Genomic DNA, 9,772 nt, shown 5'->3' on the forward strand with positions numbered 1-9,772 from the left:
CGTATTTCACCAAACAGGTTTCTCCAAATTGTCGAACACTTTTCTCCAAATCTCCAAGATATTTTGCCGATCAACGAGCAACATACGTTCTATTATGTTCTCTATGGAGAAGACCCAGTCTCTGATCTCTCTCTACACATGCTACGGGCTTTGCGCTCTGCGTTATGGGTGGTCGACTGCGGTTCTTTGGTCATGCCTGTTCCTCCTAAACATGCACGGGCTCCACGCTCGACATTATGGACTATGGGCTAGCTAAGGCCAAGAGCTCAGTAAAGAATTAACTGCTCGGACGCCATTTATACTATGTTTATCTCCAAGTTATTTCACCAACCGCCGAGCAGCACATGTTTTGCTCTATGCTCTATGGAGAAGATCCAGTCTTCAATCTCTCCCTACACGTGCTACGGGCTCCGTGCTCTGTGTTATGGGTGGTCGGCTGCGGTTCCTTGGTGACGCCTATTCCTCCTACACATGCATGAGCTCCACGCTCGGCGTTATGGACTATGGGCTAGCTAAGGCCAAAGAGTTCAGTAATGAACTAACTGCTCGGATGCTACTTATACTATGTATAATTGCATTAGGGTTATTACTACAATGATTTTTCACCACAAATACCAGTAAGCTACATAAACATGCACTTTATAACATTTATACAAATACATAAATGTTTTATGTGCTCTCGCACGCTCTAACTACCCTCTCTAGATGTTACAGATAACACTCTCTAGGCAGATCACCGAGCTCTGCCATCACCGTTTGTCTCGCCAAAGAGGTTTATGTCACCGGCCAGCTTTTTCGCCGTGTCCTCCACCTCATCCTCCAGCTGCTGGGTCTCCACCTCGCCCATCCCTTCGGCAAATCCAGCCCCTATTGCCTGAAGGTCAATGGATTGATAGTGGGACCGAACTACCGCAAGGGCATGAGTAATGGTGGTAACAACTGGCATTGTGGTTGAAGCTCTCCCATGCTGCCTTGCACCTCTAGATGATAGTGTTAGAATGTGACGGCCTGCCGTTGGGCTGAGGAGCCACCTCCTAGGTCGATGTAGTCGAGCACCGGTTTAACTTCGGCGACTATGGTGTCGAACTTCTCCCATTGGGTCCTGGCCTCCTGCACTAGCACATCAAACTGTGCCTTGACCCTCCGACGGTAGTCTGTAAGCATTACAAGGTTCCATCAAGCAAGGAAACCACTTCAATAGTAACTCTGACTAGGAAGTACTCACCGTTTAGCTCCTTGGCTAGTTTGTCTGCTTGCCCTAGTCTCATTCATCTTCTCCTCTTGGAGTTGTTCGATAGCTTGGCGCAGCTGGCTGAGCTCTGCATCTAGCTCTACAAGCACAACAGTCATCACCAGAGATATAGCTATTTTGCAATACAAAGCACATTCACCGATACACCGTACCTGCTTTCTGCTCAGATACGCTTCTGAAGCTGCTTGGACTTTTGCTCTAGTTGCGTGGAAGCACTCACTAGCTGCTCGGACTTGCCACATAGCTGCTCGGACATAGCCGCCAGCTGCTCGGAGAGGATGCCCTTCTATTACTCTAGGTCCCATGCGTTGGACTCAGTAAGGTCTCACTCACTGCTGGGCCCTCTAGATGTTTTCTCCATAAGGTTCATCGCCTCCTTGAGTTTTTCATTTTCCTTAGTGAGAGACGCCATCCTTTTGATTAGCTGGTGGCAGCTGCTCGATAGTCTGAGTTTTCCCCTACAAGCGCACAATGACAATGACGAATTTCGATCTCCAATGTCAAAGACGAGGATTCTAGATGCAGTACTGACCTCGATTTGCTTCATCACTCTGGCAAGGGCGGACTATAGTCTCCTCATCTCCCTGGTGGTGTCCTCCTCCTCGACAACCACCTCCTCGTTGCCACGTCTGCGGAGGATTCAGATGGCCTAGGGTTGAGACTCCTCATGTTCAATCTCTTCCACCATGTCCTCCTCCGCCATGGCTAGAGGCACCACCAGGGGGTTCCATGGCTGGATAGTAGGTCTGCCCATGCTTTATGACCCCTCGGGGGCACCGTCTGCTCCTCGGGCGCGACCGGCTTCGCCGCCCCAAACTCAGGTGCGGTATTGACATCTCCTACATTTGCTGCTGAAGACCCGTGGCTTCCACCATTGCCTCGGGCACCGTCGCTGACCCACCCACTGTCGGCGCTGACTGTTCGCTGCCACCAAGTTCACCAGTAGAGGCGATTGACTCCTTCGTAGACCACCAAGCACCCAGGGACTGTGGAATTGGGTCTACTACCACCTCCTCCGCTCTAGGACTAGCCTTCGATTGCTCGATAGTCTGGACGGGTGAGGTCGGATCCCTCGCATGCCTCGCACTACATCAGATCAGCTTATCAGTCACCAAAAAAATTAAGGAATGACAACAAAGTAACTCCAATGGAAGGATACTTATGGTTTGGTCTGCCGATACAATTTTTTGAACCGGCACTGTCTACCCGAGCCCCTAGCTGCGGCCTTAGGGTTGACGCCCACATCTTGGGGTGGAGGTCCCGCGGTCTCTGCCATCGACCTTTCCTCTGCCCACCACTTTGGGGCTCCCCTCACCTGCTGCTTGGGGACTTCCTTCGCCTGCCACTCCGGGGCTCCCCTTGCCTGCTGCCCAGGGACTCCTATCACCTATTGTTGGGGAACTTCCTCTCCTCCCATCGACTGTTCCTTCATGCGTGTGCTATGCGGAGGAGCCTTCATGCTTGGTGGAGGAGCAACCAGAACTTCATCATCATCCAACCACTCGAACACCGCAGTCCTTCACGTCTGAGTGGTCTAGTCACCACCAAGCGAGATGCTGCCTGGCTTGAGGGGAGTGGCACCTGCCGTCTTTCTCTTCTTTCGGGCCAGGTCATCTGCTGCTACCCTTTTCACCTGGATTTTCTCTGACACCGGGGATGGACTCTCTGATGAGATGCTAACAGCTTCCTCCTCAGGCTGCGGTGGTGGCCGGGCGTCTACTCCCTTCGGCCAATCGCTCCTCGACACGCCCGAGAAGTACAACTGCTCTTTCTTGTGAATGGATCTTCCCATGAGTAAATTAGTCAACTGCTCAGCAATGACAAAAGATAAAAAAGCATCAGGAATGCACAACTGAGATATTTACCTGAGGAGGTAGATTTTTGTAGTGAAAGGGTTTCGTCTGCCCTAGCAAGTTGAATGAGGCAAGTGTAGCGAATACCTCTATGGCCCGCTCCTGCACAACATCCCTCGACAGCATCTCCGACCTCTCCCTGGGTACCATCGGTCTCCCCCTTGAACTCAAAGGCAGGGTGGGCTCTCTCCTTGTAGGGCTAGATATGACGCACTATAAAGCTTGCCGCTACTAATCCACCGTTGGTCTTCACGCCCATTATTAAGCCAAGGAGCTCCCTCACTTGCTCCATATCAGCGCTACTTGGCGCCTCCGACTAGCTCTTCTGGCTCTCTGGTATGTGGACGACATTGCAGCGGACTGTAGGGTGGCTTTGCTTCATGTAGAACCACCTAGTGTTCCACCCCTTTAGCGATGTGCTTAGCAGAACAGTAAGGTATTCCCCCGCCATTCCATCATGCAGCTGAAGATAAACTCTGCCGACCACCTTGGAACCACCGCCACCTCTCTTCTTCAGCCAGAATAGGTGACAGAAGAGATTGAAGTGTGGAAGGATTCTGAGATACGCTTCATAGAAATAGATGAAGATAGATATATGCAATATGGTATTTGAGTGGAGGTTGCATAGACTAACCACCTAGAGCTCCAACAGATCCCTCAGGAATGGATGAACAAGAAATCCCAACCCACGCCAAAAATAATCCTCAAATACCACCACTTCGTTGGTATGAAGCATGGGGAAGGGCTCACCGAGGGCTGGCCGCCATCCGACTGGTGACGCGATCAGGCAGAACACCCACCTCCACCAATCTATTGAGCTTCGCCTCTCCCATTCGTGATGACACCCACTCTTCGCCACACCGGATTTCGGCACTCGCCTTCTAGGGGGCTCGTCTTCTTCGCTTTCGTAGCTCCCTTCTTCGGAGCCATCTCTCAGATCTGGTTAGGGTTTGGCGATGGAAGCAGGTGTAGATGTGAATCTAGAAATGCGATGGCTGAGGAGGAAGATGAAATGGCAAAGGGGCAAAGGTATGAGAGCGGGGTGCAGTGACCTAGTTATAAAGCACTCCCCCCACCTTTTCATATTCAAGGGTTTTTGGGAAACCGTTCCCATGATTTGCGCTTCTCCGAATTCTCTACAATTAAAGGTGGGCCGTTACCTGGGCCTTCACGCAGCCCCTAGCCCGTATTGCCTGATTTATCTCCACAATTTATTATGGCTCACCGAATATTCACCGACATCTCCGCCAACTGTTATGGCTCAGTAATTACTACTGTACAGCCATTACTCTAGGGTTTTCTCTATGATTCTATTTTATCCAAGTTGACTGTTGTTTCTGACCCTAGCACCACATGACCATGTCACCTACTATCAGGCTCAGGGACTAAGTGGGCACACTTCACCTTGTGGTGAATGTGCTTTTTGGGGCTATGCCCAAGGACTGGCTGCCTGCTCAGCTAGTCTTCTATTTTTCTTCTACTTTGGACCCTGGCACCACATGACTACGTCATCTGCTATCAGGCTCAGGGACTAAGTGGGCATAGTTCACCTTGCTGGTGAATGTGTTTGCTTTATTCTAGAAGACTCCGCGCCTCTTGAAGCTAAAGAAGACTATCTCCTTTTCTCGTGGTCGGACTCTAAGTGGGCACACTTGGTCCACTACAAAGAAATTTTCGATTCTGAACTTGATCTCCTTACACCCTTATGGCAAGCCACACTTGGGTTACACTACTCGGCTTTGGTTCACTGCTGCTCGGCTATGGTTCATAGTGCTCGGCAACTGCTCACAACTGCTCGACAACTCATCACGGTGGTTGGACCATGAGTTTGACTACTCAGCTTTGTTCGCACCTGCTCGAACAAGCTCAAGATGGCATTGCACAACGGATACAAGGCACTTAGGGACTAGCTGTGGAGGGTACAACCTCGGATACCCATGATAGACCACATGGGCTACGCCCCTAGGGGTGGCCCAGCCCATAAGACAAAGCCTTGCAAGGCATGACTCTGCTCGGCGCCTCCCGCAAGACACTAGGAAGATATCCTAAGATACTATGAGATCTGTTAGGATATGTATGATCCCAAGATTCCTGGAATCTATTACTACTTTCCGGTTATCTCTCAGATCTAACCGACTTGTAACCCTATCCCTCGGACTATATAAGGCGGGCAGGGACCCCTCCAAACTCATGAAATATCATACGATAGCTAATACAAACCAACAGACCACAGGAGTAGGGTATTATGTCATACTGATGGCCTAAATCCTGTCTAACTCGTATGTCTCTATTGCCTTCTTGTTCTTGATCACATGCTTCTCTGCCGATCAATCTATCTTCATGGGATACCCCTCGGAGGACTGTCAGGCGATATTCTATTAACACCACTATAAGTTTTTATCTCAACATGCAAGTCATCCACATCATCTCCCACTAACTATTCATGTCACCTCCTACTAATAGCCTTGTCATCCCACTAACTTCCAACCTCTAAATGCAAGCTATCCATGTTATCTCCACTTAGCATAATTACTACTTTCAATATATAAGAAATATAGAAGGCACCCGTATATTGCTATTTGTTTTTTTGTTCCATCATCTTATAATTTGATCTAATTTTGTTTGTTTTGTATTAGAAATTTTCATTGACTTGTCTAGTATGTAAGAGCATGTAGAATTAACTCATACATGCAAGGGTTTTATTTTTAAGAACTATAGCAACGTTGTTGATGGTAGTTGATGTTAATCACAAACTATCAATATATCTTGCATAATGACTAAAATGAATCATTCAGCATAGACTTAGGGGTTTAAACTGACAAATTCTATGAGTTTTGGTGAATATGTGTTTTCAGCAGGATTTAATCAGGAAAACCGCCAAGGAGGACCTATTCGTCAAAGGAAATCAAGGAATTCCATAGCGGGATCAACGTGGGAAGACTCCAGGAGGCTCTCCATCGAAGCAGGGCCTGGGCCACTACCATGTGGGGCTGGCTGGCCCCACTAATAGGCTGACTAGGCCTATGGGCCCTCTCCTATCGGTCTCTCCTAGCTACGTCTATTGTCCACCGCCTTAAGGATTGCATCTACGTCGTTCTTTTAAGTCAGTTTGATCCGAGGGTCTAGGATGCTTGAAGGCCCTATATATACCTGCCTATACCCCCCGTTCTTAGGGCATGCATTTGATCCTAAGAGCCTAAGGGCAAGAAACCCTAATTCATATTTCCACCAGGATCAGAGCTAGCAATCAAGAGAAGATTAGTTCTCAATAGGATCTAGTCTTGTATTAGAGATAGAGAGATAGAGTGTGAGGGAAGAGTTTTGGAAGAGCCTCAGGCCTATCAGTGCTCTCTCTATGGCCTGTACCCTGGCTGAAATTAAGTTCTTCTTGAGCTTGCTTCTGAGATTTCTCTGGTAATCAACTTCTAATTCAAGTAAGCATCTTATTCATATTGTTCTTTAGGTTTGCGAGTCTCCTTGAGTATTTTAATCCTTGTAGCTCCTGGGTTAAAGTAGTATTCGTAGTGTAAGCATTGTGCTTAGACTCAGGTTACTCATGAATGTACCCTATATTCCAAATCGGTGGTATCTCATGAGGGTGACTCTTATAGCCTCGTTGAATCCTCTATGGTCCACCTCCTATTTATAGGCCTAGCTAGACCTTGTTGCTATAGAAAACATACTCTGCATGTGTTTTCCTTAGTAATTTCCCTAGAATTGAACAATAGAAGACAAAGCTTACCGAAGTTAGAACTAGAAGACCTCTATGATCTCCTTTATACTACTGTTATCTAAGCCTTGTTGCGAAGTTGGGTTAAGTTAGATTTAGTTATTCTCATACATGTTTGTTGGAGTTCGATATAAAACTAGGATACTTCCGATGAAGTGCTACATTGGTATAATATCCGTGTGCTTGCGGATTATTCTGTGTTTGTTAATATATACCAACAAGCATTTCTAGTGCCATTGTCAGGGAAACGGTTGCTGAGTTAACTTTGAACCTAACTTAACCTTGTATCATTACTCTTTTATCTTTTATCTTTTTTTTATCATGGATTTAGAATCTACTTCTATCTACCAATATGTCGCACCTATGAGTGCAAGCCTAGAGCCACCAGAATCCTCAAAGCCTATCGAAACACCTAGCTATGAGCTGCGTCCGTGTTTAATTAACATGGTCCTGAGATCAATCTTTTCTAGGCAAAGGTGATGAAAACCCTTACTTTCACCTAAATGAGTTTGAGCAAACCTATGCATGCTTACGCATTGAGGGCATGTTAGACAAAACCTTACAATGGGAGCTTTTTCCTTTCTCATTGACAGGAAGGGCTAAACATTGGTATAAGAAAATCATAGGAAGTATGCAAGGAGATTGGGAAGCATTGTGCTCTAAATTTTGCTTGCAAAATTCTTTCCCATCTCTAGAGTAGTTAGCCTTCCTTCAGAGGTTCTAACTTTTAAACAAAAAGAACAAGAATCTCTAGGCACGTCATGGGATCATTTTAATGCTCTCATTAATACTGACCCTGACCTTGCCATTCAAGACCTCATTCTTCTTCAACACTTTTATATGAGTCTTGATAAGGAAAACCTCGAAGTACCTTGATATAGCTTGAGGAGGATCATTCTTGCATGTCTTCGCCAATTCGGGGAGAAGCATTCTTACTAAAATTCTAGATACACCCCTGAAGAAGTAGACAAGAAACCACTATAGGAGGAACCCTAGATAGCTGAACAAGAACTTTTGCCTAACCCATCACCAACCTCAGCTATCCCAAATCCCGAACCACCAGAAAAGGAGGAAACTCCAATTTTGAATTTTATGCTTGAATTCGAGGATGAACTTTTTGATGAATATGGAAATACCTCAAATTATCATACTATGAGGAGACCCTAGAATCCCTAGGAAATCATCATCCCATGAAGAAATTCTTGACCCTTGTGAGGAAGCTTTCCTTAAAAAGACAATGAAAGAGCTTGTGTCTATTATAAGCAATGAATGGTTAGAAGAGTTAGAGCTTTCCTCTGATGTGATTCGTCTAGACTCACCTTCTATTCCCATTTGCTGCCAAATTAACAAAGATCCTTTTGATGCTCTTTACAATCCAATTGTGGGTGTTAATATCATGTCTGCATCTTTTATTCATAATTTATTGAAAGATATGCCATTAACTCCAACAACAAAGTTGTTGAAAAGTCTTTCAGGACACATTCTCCCAAGTTTTGGAATTCTTTATGTCCTCCCTATCAAGGTAAAAGGAACCATGGTCTACCTAAGCTTTTATATCTTTGATATCATAGAGTTTGACCTATTGATAGGACAACCAATCGAAAGACTTATCCAAGAAGGACAAATAGGGAAGTTAAAAATTAGTCTTGAGAAAAACTTTAAACTTTATATACCCATCACTCATTCTCTAAATGCTGAGACTGAGCCAATTCCTAAGAAAGACCCAATGGAAGAAGTTAAGGTTGCATCTCTTGATGACTTGATCGAACCCAACCTTGAAGATAATGCCTAGTTCTTCATCGAAGAGGAAGACAAAAATCCTACAGAGCCTCAACCTCTAGACAAATTGCTGGAACCACCTAAGCCCACCATTGAGCTTAAACCCCTACCTTTTGGCCTTAAATATGCTTTTCTCAATAATGATCAGGATTCTCCTATGCTCATAAGTGATAAACTCTCTTAGGAAGAATACCTCCACTTGCTAACTATCTTAGAAAAGCATCACTCTGCTTTTAGCTACTCACTCCAAGACCTTAAGGGAATTAGCCCTGCTCTTTGCACCATCGCATCCCTACAGACCCATATTCTATGCCTTCTAGGGAGCCATAGTGTAGGCTAAATAATGCGATGAGAGAGGTTGTTAAGAAAGAGGTTTTGAAACTCCTACACGCTGGGATCATCTATCCCATTCCATACAGTGAGTGGGTAAGCCCTATTCAAGTTGTGCCTAAAAAGGGAGGCATGACTGTTGTTAAAAATGAAAAGAATAAACTAATCCCCCAAAGAACCGTTATAGGATGGTGGATGTGTATTGATTACCGAAAATTTAACAAGGCAACAAAGGAAGATCATTTTTCGTTGCCCTTCATTCATGAAATGTTGGAGCGACTAGCAAATCACTCTTTCTTTGGTTTTCTTGATGGGTATTCAGGTTATCACCAGATACCGATCCATCCAGATGACCAAAGCAAAACCACCTTTACATGTCCATATAGAACTTATGCTTATCGTAGAATGTCTTTTGGACTATGTAATGCTTCAGTTTCTTTACAAAGATGCATGATGTCTATATTTTTTGATATGATTGAAGAAATCATGGAAGTTTTCATGGATGATTTTTCTATTTATGGAAAAACTTTTGATGATTGTCTTGAAAACTTAGACAAGGTTTTGCAAAGATGCAAAGAAAAGCACTTGGTCCTTAATTGGGAAAATGCCATTTCATGGTTAGAGAAGGCGTAGTGCTTGGACACTTGGTGTCTGAACGAGGGTTTGAGGTAGATAAGGCTAAAATGTAAGTAAATGAATAGTTACCTCCTTCCATAAATATTAGAGGGATCCGTAGTTTTCTTGGTCATGCAGGGTTTTACCGCCGCTTTACAAAAGATTTTTCACACATTGCCTGACGATTTACAAATCATTTGGCTAAGGATGTTC

Source organism: Miscanthus floridulus, chromosome 4 (genome assembly GCF_019320115.1).
Source record: "Miscanthus floridulus cultivar M001 chromosome 4, ASM1932011v1, whole genome shotgun sequence".
NCBI lineage: Eukaryota > Viridiplantae > Streptophyta > Magnoliopsida > Poales > Poaceae > Miscanthus > Miscanthus floridulus.